Genomic DNA, 22,379 nt, shown 5'->3' on the forward strand with positions numbered 1-22,379 from the left:
GAGGAGCGAAAGCTCGTTATGATGCCAGGTGGCAGTTCAAGTAAATTTCTTTTAGGTTTGTATTAATGACTCGGGTTTGGTTGGGGGAGATTTGTGAGGCATGAAAAAGAATGCAATGGTGCTAATTTTCACAAATCAGAGGGGAAAAGTTTCCTCATTATCAGAGAGTTGCCCCATGGATTCAGAGCAGGTGTCCAGGTGTAAATGAGTGACTCAAACATACCACAATGAGCTCTGCAGTCCTCAAAAACTAGGGCAACTAAGTCAGTCATCGTTAGAAGCTTCAGGGAACTAAGAGGACACCTGCTCATGAGCACAAATTTTGAGGGTCTGAGAGGGCCCCAAATAGCATTTGCAGCTGACAGTGTGCAGACTTGACCCAAATTTGCTGCTGCTCTGTGACCTTGAAGGAAGCACTCAACATTTCTTATTCACTTTTCTTCTTTTTCTTCCTAATAGCAAGCTTTCCTTTATTTTGCGTAATTTCCATTTTTATTTTAGATCCAGGAGGTATATGTGCAGGTTTGTTACAGGATAATATTGTGTGATGCAGAAGTTTGGGTTTCTATTGATCTCGTCACCCAGATAGTGAGCATAGTACCCGATAGGTCGTTTTTCAGCCTTCGCCCCGCTCCTTCCCTTCCTCCTTTTTGAGTCCCTAGTGTCAGCTCTTCCCATCTGTATGTCTGTCACATTCACACCTTTTAATACCTAACACTGGCATTAATAATGCTTTCCAGGTTCCACCGTTGTGAGAATTAGGTAGGTAAGAGATGGGAAGACCCTTCCTCAAGATAGCCACACAGCCCGCTGAAGTTTCAGCCCTTTCTCCCTCTCCCTCTCAGCCCTTTCTCCTCTTTAGTGAAACTGGATAAACTCTAAAATCCTTGATTTTCTCTAGCCTTTCTCCCTAATACTTATCACCACTGATATGTGCAGGTGTGAGCATGCATGTGTGCGTGTGTGTGTGCATGTGTATGTGTGTGTGTTTACCTACATATTGTCTGCCACTCCTGCTAGAATGTAAACTCCATAAGGACAGAGATTTTTATCTGCCCTGCTCACTGCTCCATTCCCAGTACCTGGGACATATTTGGCCGCCAGTACATATTTGTTAAATGGACAAATAAATGAATGTGTACAGATTTCTCATGGAGTCTGATGATGACAGGTGTTCAGTGCCTGATGGAGTTCCTTTCATTTTAAAAGTTCTGTATTGACTGTGGGAGCAATGTTTAGCTCATCCAAGATTGGTTCTTAATCTAAAGGTTTAAATACAAGACTGAAATCTGACTCTGGATTCAAATTTCAGCTCTGGCCAGGTAAGGTGGCTCATGCCTATAAATCCAGCACTTTTTGTGGTGGAGGCATGAAGATTGCTTAAGGATTGGAGTTTGAGACCAGTCTGCGACATATAGCGAGGTTCCAACTCCACAAAAAATTTTGAAAATTAGTCCAGTATGGTGACATCCACCTGCAGTCTCAGCTGCTCAGGAGGCTGAAGTAGGAGGATCACTTGAGCCCAGGAGGTTGAGGCTGCAGTGAGCTGTGACTGCACCATTGCACTGCAACCTGGGCAGCAGAGCAAGACCCTGTCTCTAAAAAAAATTAGCTCTGACATATACCAGATGTTTGACTTGTGGCCAATTATTTAACTACTGTGAGCCTCTGTTTTCTGATCTATGAAATAAGCATAATGATAGTGCCTACCTAACAGGGTGGATGTGAGTCTGGGGTTCTGTAGTCATCTGCAGGGTTTCCCAGAGGCTGATTTTGGCATATTCCTCCCACTACACCTGTCGTTTAGTGCCCTGCACCATTTGTTCTTGGACCTCTATATCACCCATTTGCCTGAACCATATCTGCAGGTTGCCCTGGACAGGATTAGCTCATGCAGCTCATTCTCAATAGTTAGGTATACCAACACCCTCCCTTCTTTCCTCTACCCATCAATCATACCATCCATCTTCCCCCCTGCACAGCATATCCATCCATCCATCATCCACACATCCAAGCTTCCTTATGTCTGTCTTTTTATTATTATTATTATTATACTTTAAGTTCTAGGGTACATGTGCACAATGTGCAGGTTTGATACATAGGTAAACATGTATCATGTGGATTTGCTGCACCCATCAACTCGTCATTTACATTAGGTATTTCTCCTAATGCCATCCCTCCCCCAGCCAGCCACCCCCTGACAGGCCCTGGTGTGTGAGGTTCCCCACCCCATGTCCAAGTGATCTCATTGTTCAATTCCCACCTATGAGTTAGAACATGCAGTGTTTGGTTTTCTGACCTTGTGATAGATTGCTGAGAATGATGGTTTCCAGCTTCATCCATGTCCCTGCAAAGGACATGAATTCATCCTTTTTCATGGCTGCATAGTATTCCATGGTGTATATATGCCACATTTTCTTTATCCAGTCTATCATTGATGAGTTGGTTCCAAGTCTTTGCTATTGTGAATAGTGGCACAATAAACATATGGGTGTATGTGTCTTTATAGTAGCATGATTTACAATCCTTTGGGTATATACCCAGTAATGGGATTGCTGGGTCAAATGGTATTTCTAGTTCTAGATCCTTGAGGGATCACAACATTGTCTTCCACAATGGTTGAACTAATTTATACTCCCACCAACAGTGTAAAAGCGTCCCTATTTCTCCACATCCTCTCTGGCATCTGTTGTTTCCTGACTTTTTAATAATTGCTATTCTAACTGGCATGAGATGGTATCTCATTGTGGTTTTGATTTGCACTTCTCTAATGACCAGTGATAATGAGCATTTTTTCATGTGTCTGTTGGCTGCATAGATGTCTTCTTTTGAGAAGCGTCTTTTGCTCACTTTTTGATGGGGTTGCTTTTTTTTTTCTTGCAAATTTGTTTGAGTTCTTTGTAGATTCTGGGTATTAGCCCTTTGTTGGATGGGTAGATTGCAAAAATTTTCTCCCATTCTGTGGGTTGCTTGTTCATTCTGATGGTAGTTTCTTTTGCTGTGTGGAAGCTCTTTGGTTTAATTAGATCCCATTTGTCTATTTTGGCTTTTGTTACCATTGCTTTTGGTGTTTTAGTCATGAAATCCTTGCCCATGCCTATGTCCTGAATGGTATTATTTAGGTTTGCTTCTAGGGCTTTTACGGTTTTAGGTCTAACATTTAAGTCTTTAATCCATCTTGAATTAATTTTTGTATGAGGTGTAAGGAAGGGATCCAGTTTCAGCTTTCTACATATGGCTAGCCAGTTTTCCAAGCACCATTTATGAAATAGGGAATCCTTTCTCTATTTCTTGTTTTCGTCAGGTTTGTCAAAGATCAGATGGTTGTAGATGTGCGGTGTTATTTCTGAGGCCTCTGTTCTGTTCCATTGGTCTATATCTCTGTTTTGGTACCAGTACCATGCCGTTTTGGTTACTGTAGCCTTGTAGTATAGTTTGAAGTCAGGTAGCATGATGCCTCCAGCTTTGATCTTTTTGCTTAGGGTCATCTTTGTAATGTGCTCAATTTTAGAATAAGTGTGATGTGGTGCTGAGAAGAATGTATATTCTGTTGATTTGGGGTGGAGAGTTCTGTAGACATCTATTAGGTCCGCTTGGTCCAGAGCTGAGTTCAAGTCCTCGATATCCTCTTGCTTTATTTCATTAATTTGATCTTCAACCACTGACACCCTTTCTTCCACTTGATCAAATCAGCTACTGAAGCTTGTGCATGCATCACGAAGTTCTCGTGCCATGATTTTCAGCTCCATCAGGTTATTTAAGATCTTCTCTACACTGTTTATTCTAGTGAGCCATTCCTCTAACCTTTTTTCAAGGTTTTTAGCTTCCTTGCAATGGGTTTGAAATGCTCCTTTAGCTTGGACAAGTTTGTAATTACTGACCTTTTGAAGCCTACTTCTGTCAACTCATCAAAGTCATTCTCCATCCAGCTTTATTCCATTGCTGGCAAGGAGCTTTGATCCTTTGCAGGAAAAGAGGTGCTCTGATTTTTAGAATTTTCTGCTTTTCTGCTCTGGTTTCTCCCCATCTTTGTGGTTTTATCTACCTTTGGTCTTTGATGTTGGTGACCTACAGATGGGGTTTTGGTGTGGATGTCATTTTTGTTGATGTTGATGCTATTCTTTTCTGTTTGTTAGTTTTCCTCCTAACAGTCAGATCCCTCAGCTGCTGGTCTATTGGGGTTTGCTGGAGGTCCACTCCAGACCATTTGCCTGGGTATCACCAGCAGAGGCTGCAGAACAGCAAATATTGCAAAACAGAAAATGTTGCTGCCTGATCCTTCCTCTGGAAGCTTTGTCCCAGAGGGGCACCTGCCTGTATCAGGTGTCTGTCGGCCCCTACTGGGAGGTGTCTCCCAGTTAGGCCACACGGGTTGGTCAGAGACCCATTTGAGGAGGCAGTCTGTCTCTTCTCAGAACTCAAACACTGTGTTGGGAGAACCACTGCTCTCTTCAGAGCTCTCAGACAGGGACATTTAAGTCTGCAGAAGTTGTCTGCTGCCTTTTGTTCAGCTAAGCCCTGCCCACATAGGTGGAGTCTAGAGGCAGCAGGCTTTGCTGAGCTGCAGGGGGGCTCTACCCAGTTCGAACTTCCCGGCCACTTTGTTTACCTACTCAAGCCTCAGCAATGGCAGACACCCCTCCCCCAGCCAGGCTGCCACCTTGCAGTTCAATCTCAGACTGGTGCGCTAGCAGTGAGCAAGGCTCTGTGGGCATTGGACCCACCAAGCCAGGCATGGGAGAGAATCTCCTTGTCTGCCGGTTGCTAAGACCTTGGGAAAAGCACAGTATTTGGGTGGGAGTGTCCTGTTTTTCCAGGTACAGTCTGTTACAGCTTCCCTAGGCTAGGAAAGGGAAATTCTCCAACCCCTTGCACTTCCCAGGTAAGACAATGCCCCACTCTGCTTCAGCTCACCCTCCGTGGGCTGCACCCACTGTCCAACCACCCCAGTGAGATGAACCAGGTACCTCAGTTGGAAATGCAGAAATCACCTGTCTTCTGCATCAATCACACTGGGAGCTGCAGAATGGAGCTGTTCCTATTCAGTCATCTTGGAACAGATCTCCTTATGTCTGTCTTGATCATTCATCCATTTGTTCATTCATTCAATAAACATATACTAAGCACCTACTGTGTACCAAGTCTCATGTCATATCTTAAAGATCCAGAGATACATAAGACAATGTTCCCACCTTGTAGGATCTGGAGCCAAAGCCAGAGCCTCTCTCCTGCCAGGTGTGATGAATCATCAGATATACACCTTTGGGCAGTGGGGACTGGACATGGAGCAGTGGGAACCACGTTGCTTGCCTGGGGCTGGTATCTTAGTAACATCCTCATGTTTCTCTTTGGTCAAGTTCATATAATCCCCCTCTGTAAGCCAAACAGAGCTAGGATTGTCCTGTGGAGAAGGCTGTTGTGGCCAATTCTCTGCCATTTTTTTTCTGCCTAGAGAAGTGTAGACATGGACCGGGTTAGGGATGAGCCAAAGACAGAGCCTTGAACAGTGCCTCAGGAAGAGGGTTCTAGAAGTCCCAAGATGTTATGTCCTGTGAGCACCCCATTCTGACCCTTTGAGAGGATCCAGGTTGCCCGCCACCATGGTGACAGGAGAATGTAAATTGTCACTAAGGGCTCAGCTCGGCATTTCCAAATTTCACCCCGAATTTCCCACCACCTGCCTTGCTGTCACTCTATATTGTGGTCCTCCTGCAGAATTCAAGCCCCAGGAGGGAAGGAGTTTTCATATCATTGTTCACAGCTGTGTCCCCACACTAATAGTAGACCTCAGTATAGAGCAGATGCTCAATAAATATCTCTTGAAAAAGTGAATTCTTGAAGTGTTGGATTCTGCATCCCATGTATATTTAGAGTCTGTGTTTTGAATTCCCTATGAGTAAAATTCTTGGCACGTCATGGGAACTTAACAAATGCCAGCTTCTTCTCTTCCTCCCTAAGTATGCATGACATTGCAGGATGAATGGTGACTTGAATGCTCCGTTGCAAACTTCACTTTGACATCTCTTCAGGATATGATATCAATATCTATGGCTCAGTGGCACTTTACTTCAGTTTACCCTTTGCCCAGAAGTCCCCAGCTAGAGAGGTAGAAGGAAAGCTGGACGCCAAGGTATATCCAGGGTATCATGAAATCAATGCTCAAGGACATGAAAATTGGGCCACAGGAGCAAATAACACCTTGGAACGGCAAGAAGCAGGTGTCCAAGCTCTTCTCTGCTACATTAGAAAACCAGTGTGTATGTGGATCTGATTGGGCAAGATTTATACTCAATAGGCATTCATTGAGTATCTATTATGTGCCACATCTTATGCTAGATGTTTTCACTGTATCTATTGATTAATCTATCTAACAACACACCTGATCACATGCATTAACGTTATAGAGCCTTAATATTATCATACATCACGGTAAACATTACAGGGAAGGAAAAACATCTCATAATTCCCCATCCATTCCTCTTCTTTACTACGGATCGGTTCATTATCTTGAAGGAAGAATGGTTTAAATGTGCAGATATCTGCATACTGACATTGCTGCTAGCTTCTTTCTTTGGTCTACCTTAGTGGTTCTCAAACTTGAATGTGCCTAAGAAAAATTTTACAGGGTTATATAAATAAAACTGCACAGATTGCATTTTATGGGCTATTTAAGGAATTCTCCAGGGTAATATTGACTCTATACACTGGGTTAGCCTCATGTGCTCACTTCATAACCTAGCCTCATTAATTGAGACTCCATCCTGTGACCAAGGAGTCAGGCATGCGCCTCATCTTCCCACTGTGGGTTTCTTGCAAGTCTCTCCATGTGCTTTCAGGGCCTGGTGAGGGGTGGGGCCAGGGTGGTGGAGAATTATCCAGCTCTTTGTGGCATTGTGTCAACCCTTCCTATAACTCAGCTTTACTGATTTTCTTTGTTGTGGCTTGGAGGCTCAGCAACTCCAAATTAAAATCTCTTATGACTATTTATGATCGCATGCCCTTTGGATGGTGGCACAAATCTTCTACATGGGCCCCCAGGGTCTCCAAGGAGAGGGCTGCTGTGTGGCAGTGGAGGATTTGCAGGTCACCTTTTTGAATCTAGCTGCTTTTATGGGCTCTGCTCTTTGGGTCTCATCAGTTCTTAAGGAAGACCCCATTCCCATGGGAAATTTTGTGCACCCTTTTCATGCCCCTCTGCAGGAATAAAAAGAATGGATGATCCTCTAGGAAGGGCCCTTGGTGCTTTCTATAGAATCATCCTCAATGTCTGTCAGTCATGTACCTTGGGTAATCTGGGCCAACGTGGACAATAGCTCAATGATTAGTGACTTCTGGCAGACAGACGAAAGGATCATAAACATCCCAACACCGAGAGATTTCACGTGATCTGCCAACTCTTAATCTCAAGGAGAATGCTGGCACTGCAGACAGATGGAGTGGGTTTCATTCCAGTCCTGCTGGTTTCAGTTGTGTGATCCTGGGAAAGTTTCTCAACTAATCTGAATCCACTTTCATTTCTTTGTAAAATTATCTACAATATAGTTGTGAAAATTAGGGGACAGAAATGGAGGAAGTGACATTTATTAAGTACCTATAATGTGTCTGATACTTTACATAGATTACTTCATGTGAGCCCTGTTAACAAAATTATAAAGTAAAAATTAGTATAAATAATTAAAAGAGTGAAAATATATTTTTTACTATGAGCCTGGTGTCAAGTCAACTGTTTTCTATGCATTTTCTCATGCAGTTCACAAGGCCCTACCAGGTGGGCCATGCTTTTTGTCTACAGAAGATTGAAGCACAGAGAGGTTAAGTGATTTACCCAAAGTTGCAGAGACCAAAAGTTGGTAAGCCAGAACTCAAACTCACAATTCACTGGCCACAAGCCCATGCGTGCTATATGATCTCTTAGCATCATTGTTCCAATTTTTGGATGTAAAATGAAAGCTAACAGAAGCAAAACAATAAGCCGTAAGTGACAAAGCTTTCCAATTGGTAGATCCAGGGTCTAAACAAAACTCTGGCTTTTCCTAAAGCACTCTGCCTCTGGGATTAAATAAGACCAAGTGTGTGAATGCTAACAGAGCAACTCCTGGCATGAAGAAAGCTCTCAGCACATGTGAAGCTCCCTTCTTCTTTCCTTCAAGTGTCCTTGTCTTTCTATCTGCTCTTCAGACCTGCTCTGCAGTGACAGTTTTCCTGTTGTCTGATTTTACACCCCACCCTAACCTCTATGGCTCTTGCGTCCAATCCTTCTTCTCCATCAGGTCTGACAATGGACTGTAAAATAAAGCAGGATACATGCTTTATCAGTACTGTCAGGGTCATAACCTGCTCTGCTCTCAGTTGCCACCAACTGAGAACTGCCCTTCCACCTCCCAGCATGAAGAAGTCAGCTTTCGCAATCTGGAGATGCAGATGGTCCTGTTTTGCTTCCTAGGGGTCCTAGGTTGTCTCCTTATATGCACCTTCTCTGTGAGGTGTTGAGGGGATCTGACAACAGGTCTTCTAGGAGCACAGTGGGACCAGGACTACCATGTGACACTTGATCAGAGAAATTGCTGTTAGGCATTCACTGGCATGTGTGCATGTATACACACACACACACACACACACACACACACACACACACACACCCCACTAACCCTTGAAGGAAACCTGGAGCAACTCTACAGGCAGGCAACAAGCTAGACACACATCCTCTAGGCAGACTTTTATTCAGAGACAATTAAAATGGCTGGATGGATTTTGCAGAATTTGCGAGGTATATTTTGGATGATCTGACTTAAAATATAGTCTACATGACCCATGAAAAAGTTAATGTTGGGAATCCTGTAGAGATTCCAAATAGAAATGCAATCTTCATCCAAAGCATCTGAAATTGAGAGCATAGGAGGACCTCATGATCACTAACTGGAGGAGATGTGGCATACTTGGTAAGATCCAAGGCCAGATAAGACAAGCTGTGACTTAACATATGAGTTGAAGCTCAAAGTCACAGATGTTGGTTTGCAATGAGCAGCTTCTCACATGTACAACAGGACAAGCTGCAATCTCCTACCTCGTCCAGTCATTGAGCATAACTGAAATGGACATGTTTGGGGGATGTGTGACTTAAATTAGAGCTGTGTGAACTTAACAGCCTCTATTCAGTCCACAATCAACCATCACAAACTACCAGCCATTATCATAATCAAACAACCAACCATTGGCCACAACCAACTAGCCATTACCACAACAAACCAACCAAGCCACTGTTACAATCAACCAAACACAAATAACCACAGTGGCCAAACAACCAGTTCAAGCAATCAACACAATAATTAACCACCACAATTAATCATTCATTCATCATTACAGCTCATCAACAGCAGCAACCAACCAAACGTCATCACATAAAACTATCACCACAGTGCCCGGGAGGACTGGAAAGCCTTCCACAAAGTCAAGTTGAACTGAGATCTGAATGATGAATGCATTACCTAGAGGAAGAGGAACATGTGTCCTGGAGAAGAATACAATACACCCACAGATTATGCAGCCATGGTGTGCCGGGCAGGGGCGAATGGCTAGTGTGGCTGGATAAAAGACAAGAATGTGGAGGCAGGAATTGAGGCTCTCAGGACCTCAGAAGAGGCCACACTCATTAGGGAACATTATCTTTTTCTGGAAAGAACTAGAAAAGCATTGCAAGCTTTTAAGCAATTGGGATGTGATGGGTATAATCAAAACTATTTTGTTTCTAAATCATCACTCTAGCTACCGTTGGAAGAACGCATTGAGTGGAGGCAGGGTCAAAGCGAAATAATTTGGAGTAGAAACGTCAGGAAACAAAGCTCAAGATTGAGCATCCCTAATCCAAAATTCCAAAATGTAAAATGCTCCAAAATCCAAAACTTTTTGGGCACCAACATAGTGCTCAAAGGGAAAGTTGATTGGAACATCTGGATTTTGAATTTTTTGATTAGGAAGGTTCAGCCAGTAAGTGTAATGCAAATATTTTTTTAAAAATCCCAAATCGAAAACACTTCTGGTCACAAGCATATCAGATAAGGGATACTCAGCCTTACTGCAATAATCCAAGCAAGAGATGTCATCAGCTTAGCCCATAGTGGTGGAGATAGTGAGAAATGGAAAGATTTCAGAGCTCCTTAAGGGTTTCAATCAGAGGACCTGCTGATGGCTTGGACGCTGAGGGAGTGAGGGAGCCAGGGGTATTGAGACAAGGCAATGGAATGCCAGGTGTTCCTTGGTTCCATTAGGTTCCATTAGGAGGTCTTGGCTTGGTTGAATCCCAATCCAAGTGCCAACTTGCCCCTTAATGGGAAGAAAAAGGCCTCTCGTGAGCAGGTGGTTCATTATTTACCTTCCAGCACAGCTTTGGGCTTGCTTTAACCACATCCAGATGATTGAAATCCTATTCATTGTTAAGTAAATACATCTGAGCCCCTTGGAAGTGTCCACTCTTCATGGCCAGCGATGTGTCTGCCACCTACTTTAATGGTCAAATTACATAAATCCAAGTCCCATCAGGGAAATGAAATGCCAGCAAGTTCTTAATTACCACTGCTCTTCCAGGTGTCACAAAAACAAACAGAGGTGGAACCTGGAACCCCAAACACATTTAAAGAACAATTAATCAGCACGTTCTGCATGAAAGTCTTGGAAAAAAATATCCCTGAACAATGAGGTGGTCTGGAGGAAGAAATTTTTCACTTAATGACAGCAGAGAAGTGGAGGAGAAGGGCAAGAAGGCAACAGCCCAGGCAGTGCCTCCTCCGCATCTGTAGCATCATAAATGCAGATGCTAAAGATGCAACAAAATCAAGATCAGGTTGTCAGAAAATACAGAGAAAAGATTGAGGGGTGCAATTATGGAAGACACATTCAGAGACTAATCGATGAGGACAGAAGTGAATGAAAGAAGAGACTGATATTTATTAAGGGTCAAAAGGCTTTATGCATTTCATTCATTCATCAAATATTTCTTGTGTACCTATTAAGTGACATTGTTCTAATTGTTTTGAAAACAAACACAGTCTTCACCCTCATGGTGCTGACACTCTACTGAGTGAGTCAGACAATAGTTAACAAACATGTGACACACTCTCATATTTATAAGGACTATAAAACAAAACAGAACAAGGGTGCTAGAGGGCGAGTGATCACAAATAGAGCAATGGAGAGGTGACATTTGACCAAGGGACATGAGTGAATTGAGAAAACTGAGAATTAGGATGAACTGGGGAGATGGCATTCCAGGACTGCCCTAGATGAATTGCATTCAATGCTCATGACAGTACACCCCATTACCGCATTTTACACATGAGTTGATATGTCCATGTTGGTAAAGCTGGGAATTGGCAAAGCTGAGGTTTGAACGTTGGCTGGGCTGACTTTATTTTATTATTATTATTATTATAATTATTATTTTAAGAGACAGGGTCTTGCTCCGTCACCCAGACTAGAGTTTAGTGGTGCAATCATAGCTCACTGCAGCTTCGATCTCCTGGACTCAAGCAATCTTCCTGCCTTAGCCTCCCAAGTAGCTGAGACTATAGGAGACAATAGGTGCATGTCACCATGCCCACCTAATTTAAAAAATTTTTTTGTAGAGACAGGGTCCTGCTATGTTGTCCAGGCTGGTCTTGAACTCATGATCTCAAGAAATCCTCCCTCCTGTGCCTCCCAAAACACTGGGATTATAGGCGTGAGCCAATTTGCCTGGTCTGGTCTGACTTTAAATCAGCTGCTTTTTCACCTACACCCAACTACCTGTCAGTTATTTTATATATATGTGTGTGTGTGTGTGTGTGTGTGTGTGTGTGTGTGTTTCATAGGACTGATTAGCTAATTCCTGTACTAGCAGAATGTGTATTCATTTCTTAATGAAGGATTTTATCATTCTTTCTGCCAGTGGCTTGGTCTATGTTGTTCACTGATAATCTATGATACTGCTGGATCTCTGGATCCCTATACAGGGCCTGGTATGTAATAGAAACTTGATAAATATTTCTTGAATGAATAAACAAATGAACTCACTTTCACATGTGCCACCTTTATTAGTGTCTACACAATACTGAGAAATGGGTGTTACTGGTGTGTTTCCATGCTTGACCAAAATTACAGAGTTGCGAGGGAAGCATCAGAATTTGAGTCCAATTTTTCTGGATCTAAATTCTGGCTTCATTTCACCAGGCTGAGATCTCTCCAGAAAGTCTCCAGAAAGCCGGATGAGCAAGAGGCTGGTAGAGACATGACTTCCCATCAGAGTCATAACTCTGATAACTTCCCATCAGAGAGGCCATGTACTCATCGCCGTGGAGCCACTGGACGGAGGAGGCAATGTTCAGCGACAGGGTCTTCAGGAAGCATTAGCAACCAGGAACTAATAATATGCTATTAGCAACCAGGAACTCAAGGGATAAAGAACAAAGGAAATTACAACAAATTCCAACCCTTAGAAGCCTGGTGTGATGGCTCATGCCTGAAATCCCTGCACTTCGGAAGGCTGAGGCAGGGGGAACACTTGAGGTCAGAAGTTTGAGATCAGCCTGGGCAACAAAGTAAGGCCCTGTCTCGACAAAATAAAATTAAAAAAAAAAACCAAAAAACTAAAATAAAATAATTAGCCAGGCATGGCGGTGTGAGCCTGTAGTCCTAGCTTGGTTTGAGCCCAGGAGTTTGAGGTTGCAGTGAGCTATGATCACACCACTGTACTCCAGAGCCTGGGTGACAGAGCAAGATCCTGTTTCAAAAAAAAAAAAAAAAAAATTCAACCCTTTGAATGGCACAATAAGGATCTCAGGAGATAAAGATGGTGATAGAAGCATGATCGCTGTTCAGATCAGGAGACATTTAATACTTCAGTTCCTACAATCTTACAAGAAAAGAAAATGAGAGATTAGCTGGCATGTGAGCTTTGAGACTTGCATTCAGAAAGAGAACAAGTGAAAGAAGAGCTAGAGAAAGCCAGTTCCAGCAAAGAGGCTACTTCTGATGGACCTTGACGGTGTTGAGAAAAGAAATCTCCTAAAGTCTCCATAGACAGCCCATAAACCGGAGGCTCTGAAACATCAGGGAGGGATTAAACAAATTAAGTCTGTTTAGCTTGGATAAGCAATGCCCAAAGGGAGGTGTAATAACCTCTCATAGACATCTGAAGGAAGCAAATGCTCAGGAGAGACCGGCACTACAGGAGTGAGCCCATGGGGACCTGGCCAGGAATAAAGCAATAAAGCTAAGCCAAGGGAAATCAGTCAGACCATCACGGCAAACTCCAAACTTTGCAGGAAACCTTCCATCTCACCAGGAGCTTCTTGCCCTCTTTCTATTCCTCAACATGCTGTGCTCACTCCCGTCTCAGGACCCTTGTATTTGACACTCCACTGTAATTCTATAAGCCTGTGTCTGTCTAGGCCAAGGACCAGCCAAGCATTAACCATGGGTTACATGTGACCCAGCATCTGTTTTTATAAATAAAGTTTTATTAGAACACAGCAACGCCCAATCAAATTCTGTACTGCCTGTGGCCAGTTCCACTTTACACCAGAAGAATTGAGTAGCAGTGACAAGGACCTCAGGGTCTGCAAAGTCTAAAATACATACCACCTGGCCCTTTGTGGAAAAAAATTGTTGAGCCTTGGTCGAGATCAGCACTGAGTATTCAGTGCTTCAGATGCCTTTGATAAACTTAATGAATAGGATAAAATAAAGGTTTGAGTAGGGGAAACTATATAATGCTTAAGCTAGCCACAATAGCTACAGAAATATTCAAATCAATGCAGCTCACTCAATTTAATACAAAAAGATTTTTCAAATATCCACTTGATTGCAAGGCACTGTGCCTAGATCTGGGGAGTAAGTGATAGCAATAATAGGCATTCCAATTTTAGAGATTCTAAGAGCTGGTATGGGAAAGAGACTAACACAAAAACTGCTGTGATTCTATGTGCTGTCAGAGGGGAGAAGAGGGCACAGCTAATTATGTCAGGTAAGGAGACAGAAGCAGACTAGGGAGAGCATCACTGAATCTATGACATGGCACCTTGGCCTTGAATATCATTAACAGTGGCTTCCACTCATTGAGCATTTTCTTTGTGCCTGGCACTGCATAAATGCTTATCGCATCCCATTCTTATGACAAACCCCTGTGATGGATGCTTGTGTTAGAACAGGTCAAGCTATTCTGTAGCAACCACCAATCCTCATACCTCAGTGTCTTAAAACAACAAAGGTTTATTTCTTGTTTCTATAACATGGACAACGCACTTGGTAAGATGCAAGGGGATGGAGGTAAGGTTGCTCCATGAAGTCGACACCTGGAATTCCAGGATGACAGATGCTCCGCCATCTAATGAAGCCACCATTGAAATACAGAGCTCTGGGTTTGCTGCTTCAGGGTAGGGGAGAATGGAAAATCGGGTACCAGCTCTTAATATCTGTAGCATGTACCATTTTTAATTGATTTAAACAAGTCACATGACCATGCCTAATTTCAAGGAGGCTTGAAGTGTAGCAGGAGAAAACAGGAAAATATGGTATTCATGAGTAATGTCTCCCATAATATTATTTACAAATGAGGACATGACGGTGCAGAAATGTTAGGTAACGTGCCCAAGTGAGTAAGAGTGGAGTCTAGACTCAAAATCCAGTATCTCTGATCCTATTACTTGCTCCCTTAAATATGTGATGATCTAAAAAGTAGACAAGAGTGTCTCAGGAAGAGAAGGGAAAAGTTAAGACACCTTTAAATGGTTAAAGAAACAGAGGGTAAAGGCAGCAAGCCACTGAGAAATAACGGAAGACCACGTAGTTGCAACTGCAGCCTGGGAAGTGTGGCTCTATGAAGAATGGCTGTAGTCGTGTCGTGGTTTAAATAATTGTAAGGGAACATAAAGGTGATTGACAGAAGAGGATACCCAGAACACATCTCCAGAGAGGCTCTGTTGTAAGACTCCTGTGAAATTCAGTTACTTTCCACCTCCCCTCCCATTTCAAAGAATGCACTCCTGGCCATGTCTGGTGGCTCACGTCTGTAATCCCGGCACTTTGGGAGGCCGAGATGGCCTGAGGTCAGGAGTTCGAAACCAGCCTGGCCAACATGGTGAAACTGTGTCTCTACTGAAAATACAAAATTAGCCAAGCGTGGCGGTGCATCCCTATAATTCCAGCTACTCGGGAGGCTGAAGCAGGAAAACTGCTTGAACCCAGGAGGCAGAGGTTGCAGTGAGCCAAGACTGTGCCACTGCACTCCAACCTGGGCAACAAGAGCGAAACTCCATCTCAAAAAAAAAAAAAAGAATGCACTCCCTAAACTACATGGGGTCTACCACTACTAGCAGTTCCTAAGTGGCTTGTTCTCTTTCTGGCCTCCAGGTCTTGATACACATTATTTCCTCTAACTAAAACATTCTTCTAATTTCTTCACCTGGATAATTTCTCCTGGTCTTTAGGGGCTCAGCTTAGACATTGTCAATCCTGTCAGCCTGAGCAGAGTTTTATGCCCCACAGTGGATCTTGTAAGACATGATATACTTACTTTATCAATGGACAGATTGCACAGGATTTGAAATGCCTCCACTAGCACAAACTCCTCAGGGGCCCAGCCTGGGACTTTTCCATCCCTGACTCTTCAGCACCTCACAGAGTGCCTGGCACCTTGGAGATTCTCAATAAATATCTGTTGAGTGAATTACTGTATTTAGAAAAGCAAAATCCTATGGCTCAGTGCTTCTCTAACTTTGATGTGTTTAGGTATTATCTAAGGATAGTGTTCAATCAGATTTTTTTTTTTTTTTTTTTTTTGAGACAGGGTTTCACTCCCATTGCCCGGGCTTGAGTGCAGTGGTGAAATCTCAGCTCACTGCAACCTCTGCCTCCAGGGCTCAAATGAGTCTCCTGCCTCAGCCTCCCAAATAGCTGGGACTATAGGTAAATGCCACAGCATCCAGCTAATTTTTGTATTTTTAGTACAGATGGGGTCTCACCATGTTGTCCAGGCTGGTCTCAAACTCCTGAGCTCAAGTGATCTGTCTGCCTTGCCCTCCCAAAGTTGATGAGATTATAGGTGTGAGCCACTGTGCCCAGCCTAAAATTAGATTTTGACTCCGTAAGGCTGGGGTGGAGTCTGTATATTTCCAACAAGCTCTTAGCTGCTGGTCCATGGACTCACTTTGATGAGCAAGATGTTGCAGATGCTGTTGATCCACTACCCAGGTCCTCTCATCTCACCATTCCCACTAAAGCAAACCTGATCAGTAGCAACGACCAGCATCTGTAACTCTCTGCTTGAGGTCTTTCTTTGGCGGCTGGAGTATGTTGGGTTTATGCAAAATGGAGGTGCCTTAGAGTTAATGCTCCCCGGAAGCAGTCATCAACCAGTGACTGAAGCATATTGTGAATAAATCCCTCAGCTCCCTCGTCCCTTGGCTGGAGTAGCCCTGAGACATTCTCCACTGTGTCTCCCCCAGTTTCTCAATGGAATTATGTTTCCATTGCCCACATTGGTGACCTGCTTGATAGTGCATTTGCCATTTGCTTTCCTGCCTTCTCTATCTAACTTTCATGCCTCTATTTGTGTTTCCTGGGATCAGTACTTAAATACGCCACTGGTAATCACACCTTTCTGGCTGCTTTCAGGGGAAACAAGTTTAAGTCAGGTCCTTAAAACTTTAGCTGTCTGATCTGTCTGTCCTCGGGCTTTCACCACGTGTCCATTCATTCATTTATTCACTCCACAAATGGGCAAGTAATGAAAGATCCATCAAAACTTGAAGGTAGGGACTAATTTTATTCTCTTCTGTGTTGCTGTTTTCTAGCAGCAAAGGAGGCAAAAGTATGCCTCCTAAAAGTGTTGGTTGTTGAAGGAAGGAAGGAAGGAAGGAAGGAAGGAAGGAAGGAAGGAAGGAAGGAAGGAAGGAAGGAAAGAAGGAAGGAAGGAAGGAGCTAACTAATCTGTCCTGACTCCTCGAACCCCACCTTGAGCAAGGTGGGTGGAGCTCTCCAAGCAGAGGTGAAGAGCATTTCTGAAGAGTAATAGTGTTTGAGCTGTCAGACAAGTTCAAATTTCCTTTCTTCCAATTTCTCCCCAGGGTACTTAAATTATCTGTGCCTCAGTGTCCTCATCTGTAAAACCAGGCTATCAGTGGGACCTCTTTTTTTGGTAGAGTTATTGTAGAGATCAAATGAGATCATGAATATTGGCTCCCCAAAACGTGCCTGAGACGTTGCGCTCAGAAAGTAGCAGATCCCATTACTGTCAATGTTGACACTGACTTCCTCCATTAAGTCTGCTCCCGTGCTAAAGCCTTTAAGACTGTCTGAAATAGAGTCTAGAACAGAGACAGGTGGCAGATCTAGATGCACAGTCCCCAAAAGGAAGCTCCCCTTCCTTCCTCCTTAATGTGAATAGCTTTGCCTGTAGCAGCAGAGGTTCTGCCTGAGTTCAAATCCTTGCTCTGCTACTGGTAACTCTGGACAATTACTTAACTTCTCTGCACCTCAGTTTACTGAATTTGTATAACAGGGATAATAATGGTGCCTTATAATACTAATGCGATTGTGATGTTTAAATGGCATAATGCATACAACGTGCCAGATAAATAGTAAGGGTGCAATAAATGTTTGCTGTTGTTGTTATTATCATTACCATAATTATTACTAGACCCAGGGAAGCTACAGGGCTTTCGGGCAGTCCTGCCAGAGTCTGCTCCTAAATGTATTCAAGAATACAAGCTTGACTACTTTTCCTTGACTGCCAGCTTTAAATGAGCTCTTCATTTTCAAAGGATACATTTGATACGTTTGTGCATTTGCATGCTGCCAAAAGCCCCCTGTGGCTTCTATAAGTCCAGATTATTCTGTTTATTCCTTCAGTCACAGCTGTCGTTTATCGTGCGGAGGCAGCTCCTTTATTACGTCTCGGGCATCCCAGGCGCCTGCTCAGGGTAGCCCTGTAAACTCTATCTGCCTGCCTCTGTCACCAAGTGAAATGTTGACAGTGGCACCCACAGTACTGGTCACCAGCAAAGGGGCCTGAGAAAATGTCGGGCTGAGAAATTCCTGGGAAGAGCCCTTTCTTTTCTTCCTGCCAAGCACCACAAACAGTGAGAGCCGACTGTTTCGCTATCATTTTTCTGAATTGGTACCAACAGCTGCTTTCATCCTTGTACAAGACAAACACTGTCGTTTCCCTGTTTTATTATTAACACATTCTGGCATAATTGCTTGGGCTCTCAACTGTGACCTGTTAGAGATTCACTCAGCCGTGGAATTTTCAAGGGGAATACAGCATCGTGGTTAAAGACTGCAATATGCATTTTTCCCAACCAAATCTATTTGCCTGTAAGCCCTCAAGTCAAATCTCTTGTTGAATTTGTTCAAACATAAATTAATAGTTGAATTTACATAGATTTAATGTCTTATAATCTTTCTGGTCTGGGAATCTATATTCAAGACTAGATACATGAGCTGAGATATATCGTGTTTAATGCTGAAAATAATTTTAAGCCCTCTGAAGCCCAATCCTCTTGCACATTACTAAATCAAAGCAGCCAATCCTTTCTAACAAGACCACACAAAACCTGCTCCTGCCAACTAATAAATACACATTTAGGATTTGGGCCATATGCATGGGTCTATTTTTTTTTTTTTTAAATAAAGCACACACAGGCTTGGAGTGATGGCTCATGCCTATAATCCCGGTACTTTGGGAGGCTGAGGCAGGTGGATCACGAGGTCAGGAGATCGAGACCATCCTGGCTAACACGGTGAAACCCTGTCTCTATTAAAAAATACAAAAAAATTAGCCAGGCGTGGTGGTTAGCACCTGTAGTCTCAGCTACTTGGGAGGCTGAGGCAAGAGAATGGCTTGAACCCGGGAGGTGGAGCTTGCAGTGAGCCGAGATCGTGCCACTGCACTCCAGCCTGGGTGACAGAGCGAGACTCCACCTCAAAAATAACTAACTAACTAACTAAATAAAATAAAGCACAAACAGCTTTCACATCCCAGCCCAGAATGACACAGACACTGCTCATTTTTTTTACATATTTTTTGAAACCAAGTTTTGCTCTGTTACCCACACTGCAGGGCAGTGGCACAGTCATAGCTCACTGCATCCTCAACTTTCTGGGCTTAAGTGATCCTCCCACCTCAGGAGCTAGGACTACAAGTAGGTACCACCACACCTGGCTAATCTCTTTTTAAATTATTTCTAGAGATTGGGGTCTTGCTATGATGTTGCCCAGGCTGGTCTCAAACTCCTAGCCTCAAGCAATCCTCCTGCCTCAGCTTCCTAAAGGGTTGGAATTATAGGCATAAGCCCCTGTGCCCAGCCACATGGTTCATTTTTGAGGCTTATTGAAAGTGCTTAAGATAAACATCCCTTCAATAATATCTACATAAATGTCATTTGAATGGACCGCATTCATGCATGCTACCAATACTCACAGGGTCCCCAGGATACCATTGGCCTGGGAACTGGACATCCAGCAGTGAACAAACCAATGAAGTTTCTGCTTTCATGGAGCTGACATTCCAAAAGGGGACTGACAAGAAAATAAACACAAATAAATGTATAACATGTCAGGTGGCAATAAGCACTTAATAAGCACAGTGGAACAAGGGGTTAACTTTTGCTCCTACAAGAAGGCATGACGGCAATACAGCCTATTGTAAAAGGTGATCAGGAGCTGAAAGACAGGGGCAGAGAGCCATGCTGATCTCCAGATACCATAAACTGTTATCAACATGATGCGGCTGTTCCTCCCAAGAGGTGGGGCCTATTTCCCTGTCTCCTTGAATCTGGGTTTGCTACTGATCAAAGCAATGTCACATAAAGTAAGCATGACCAGTAAAATGCAGGAGAATGGTTTTGTGCCAGTCTCTGACCCTGGGCCCTAAATGGCCTTGCAGTTCCTGCTTTTATTCACCATCTTGGAACCCCAGGACCACCATGATGCAAAGAGACTGAGGTGTCCCAGTGAACAACTGGCACAGTGTCCAGATAAGTGAGTGAAGCACCATGGACTGTGGGAGGACTGTAGCTGCATGAATGAACCCAGGTAAGTAGAACAGAAGAGCCGCTCCACAGAGACATGTGGAATAATATATCAGTGTTGTTCTGAATCATAAAGCTTTGGGACATTTTGTTACGCAGCACTAGCTAGCCGCAACATCAAGACAAAAAATGTTCCCAGAAAAGAGAATAGTAATGTCAAGATTCTGAGGCACCTGTATTTGGTAAAGAGAGATTTAGCAAATCACAAAGTGGCCATTGTGGCTGAAAGAAAATGTGCATGAATGTATGAATCCTCAACCACTGTGAACAATTTCTAAGGAATTCAGAGTGCCTACTCTATGAACCCTTACAAGCAGTGGCTAGTTCTGTTTCCTACCATCCTCATACCCCAGTAGCTGCTATCAATTGAGGTATAATTCTTGTTACTTCAATTAATCCTCATGGCAGGATTTTCCCAGTTTAGAGATGAAGAAACTGCTAGTTTCTTTCCCAGCTAACCAAATCTACCCAGCTAGTGAGTGGAAGAACCAAAAATTGTTCTAATTCTAAAGTCTATGTTTTAATCACTATGCTTCCTTAGCTCCCAACCCTTATCCCCCACCTTATGCTCATTGGCTGGCGTAGTTTCTCCCAATCCCACTCTTTTCACTGCAGGCATTATTGTAGTAATAATGAGCCTAAGACACTCTAGAACAACACTTCAATTAATGCCAACAACTCAGCCTACCTGAATGTGATCATTCAGGCACAGCAAGTCTAGCTCAACCAGCTGGGTGGTTTGAGTCCACTCAAAGTCACTGCTTTAGCCAAGTTAACCTAAATACTGTGCTCCTACCGAATTGCCAGGATGCCTGTCTCCCTCCACATTGAACCCACACAGCTACAAGCACGTTATGCCTCTCTCTCATGTTATTCCTGCCCTTCGTTTATCGTCTGTACCTGCAAGTGCGTTGTACTTTAACAAAGCTTGTATGCTCAAGCCATAGCCGCCAATAAAACCAAGAATTCTAAGAAGGTGCAATAATTTAAAGTAGACCCATAAAATTGGCTGGTCTGGGACTGACTAGTGGTGAAGGTTGAAGAGAGTTCTTTTTTCTTTTTTCTGTGTGTCATTGATGGAGAAATGGATTATACTCAGAAAACAAAGGCTAGGGACGAACTATTAAATTTGTAGTTGACAATATATAAGCTTCATAGACATCCCAAGGAGGAATGCTGAGACTAACCAAGTTTAAGATATTGAAAATTATGTCAAAGAAGGGAATGTCCAATATTGCAGAAGATCATGTATTCTTTCTAGTACTGAAAAACCAGGCTGGCGTGGATGAATAATTGAGGCGTTTGAGAATCACAGGAATGCTCTTTGGGAATGTATCAGGCAATGTATTTAAGAAAAACAGATTCCAAGCATATTTATACCCCAGCCAGCAGAGAAAAGGATGTAAGGCTCATGGTATATTATTCCCTGAGCACTTCTATCCAGTTTACTGTCATGTTCCCCAAAGTGTACAGACTATTTGTAGAAAACTACAAAAGACCACATCCTGCAATGAGGTATGCATGGCACCTGTTAGATTCATAACTAGAAATAACAAATTCCAATGGAAAATACTCTGTTATTCATTCATCATTTCAACAAACCTTTCTTGAGCATTGATTATTGGATCGGCTCCACACTGACTGCTAGAAATACAGCATTGCCCCTGTTCTCAGGTAATTACTACCTAATCAGAGGAAGAGACTTGTTAATGATGCTCATAGAGTGCTCTGAGTATTATGGGAGATATGAATGGGTGCTTTGCAACCGCCCAGGAGGTTGGCTGGCCCATATTGCAGGAGAGAGAGTCAGGAAGAGGGTTGGTCTGGAAGAGTTTTCTGAACTTAATGACACTAGGTATGAGTCTGTTTTTTGAGATGGAGTCTCGCTCTGTCGCCAGGCTGGAGTGCATTGGTACCATCTCGGCTCACTGAAACCTCTGCCTCCCGGGTTCAAGCGATTCTCCTGCCTCAGCCTCCCAAGTAGCTGGGACTACACGTGCATGCCACCATGCCCAGCTAATTTTTGTATTTTTAGTAGAGACAGGGTTTCACCATGTTGGCCAGGCTGGTCTCGATCTCTTGACCTCACGATCTGCCCGCCTCGGCCTCTCAAAGTGCTGGGATTATAGGTGTGAGCCACCATGCCCTGCTGATGTGAGTCCTAAAGTAAAATTTAGTCAGACAAAGAAAACAGGGACCGACATCCCCCAAAGTGAAAAGCTGCTTGAAGCTCAGAGTCGGGACATGTGCATTCATATATATGGAGAACATGGTAGTTACAGGAAAGCAGGCAGGAGATAAAATTAGAAAGTCAGA

At 43.3% G+C, this 22,379-nt stretch overlaps 1 protein-coding gene and 1 long non-coding RNA gene across 2 annotated transcripts in view; both read right to left on the minus strand.

The window, feature by feature from the left end:
• Positions 1-22,379, minus strand: part of HS3ST4 (heparan sulfate-glucosamine 3-sulfotransferase 4) — a 441,230-nt gene that overhangs the window by 36,106 nt on the left and 382,745 nt on the right. The window lies entirely within an intron of this gene.
• LOC110742015 overlaps positions 1-22,379 on the minus strand; it is a 54,124-nt gene that overhangs the window by 9,940 nt on the left and 21,805 nt on the right. The window contains exon 3 of the long non-coding RNA XR_004179823.1: positions 19,454-19,551. This is a non-coding gene — a long non-coding RNA (uncharacterized LOC110742015). The remainder of the gene's footprint in view (positions 1-19,453; positions 19,552-22,379) is intronic.

The sequence above is a fragment of the Papio anubis genome, chromosome 18 (assembly GCF_008728515.1).
Source record: "Papio anubis isolate 15944 chromosome 18, Panubis1.0, whole genome shotgun sequence".
Taxonomy (NCBI): Eukaryota; Metazoa; Chordata; class Mammalia; order Primates; family Cercopithecidae; genus Papio; species Papio anubis.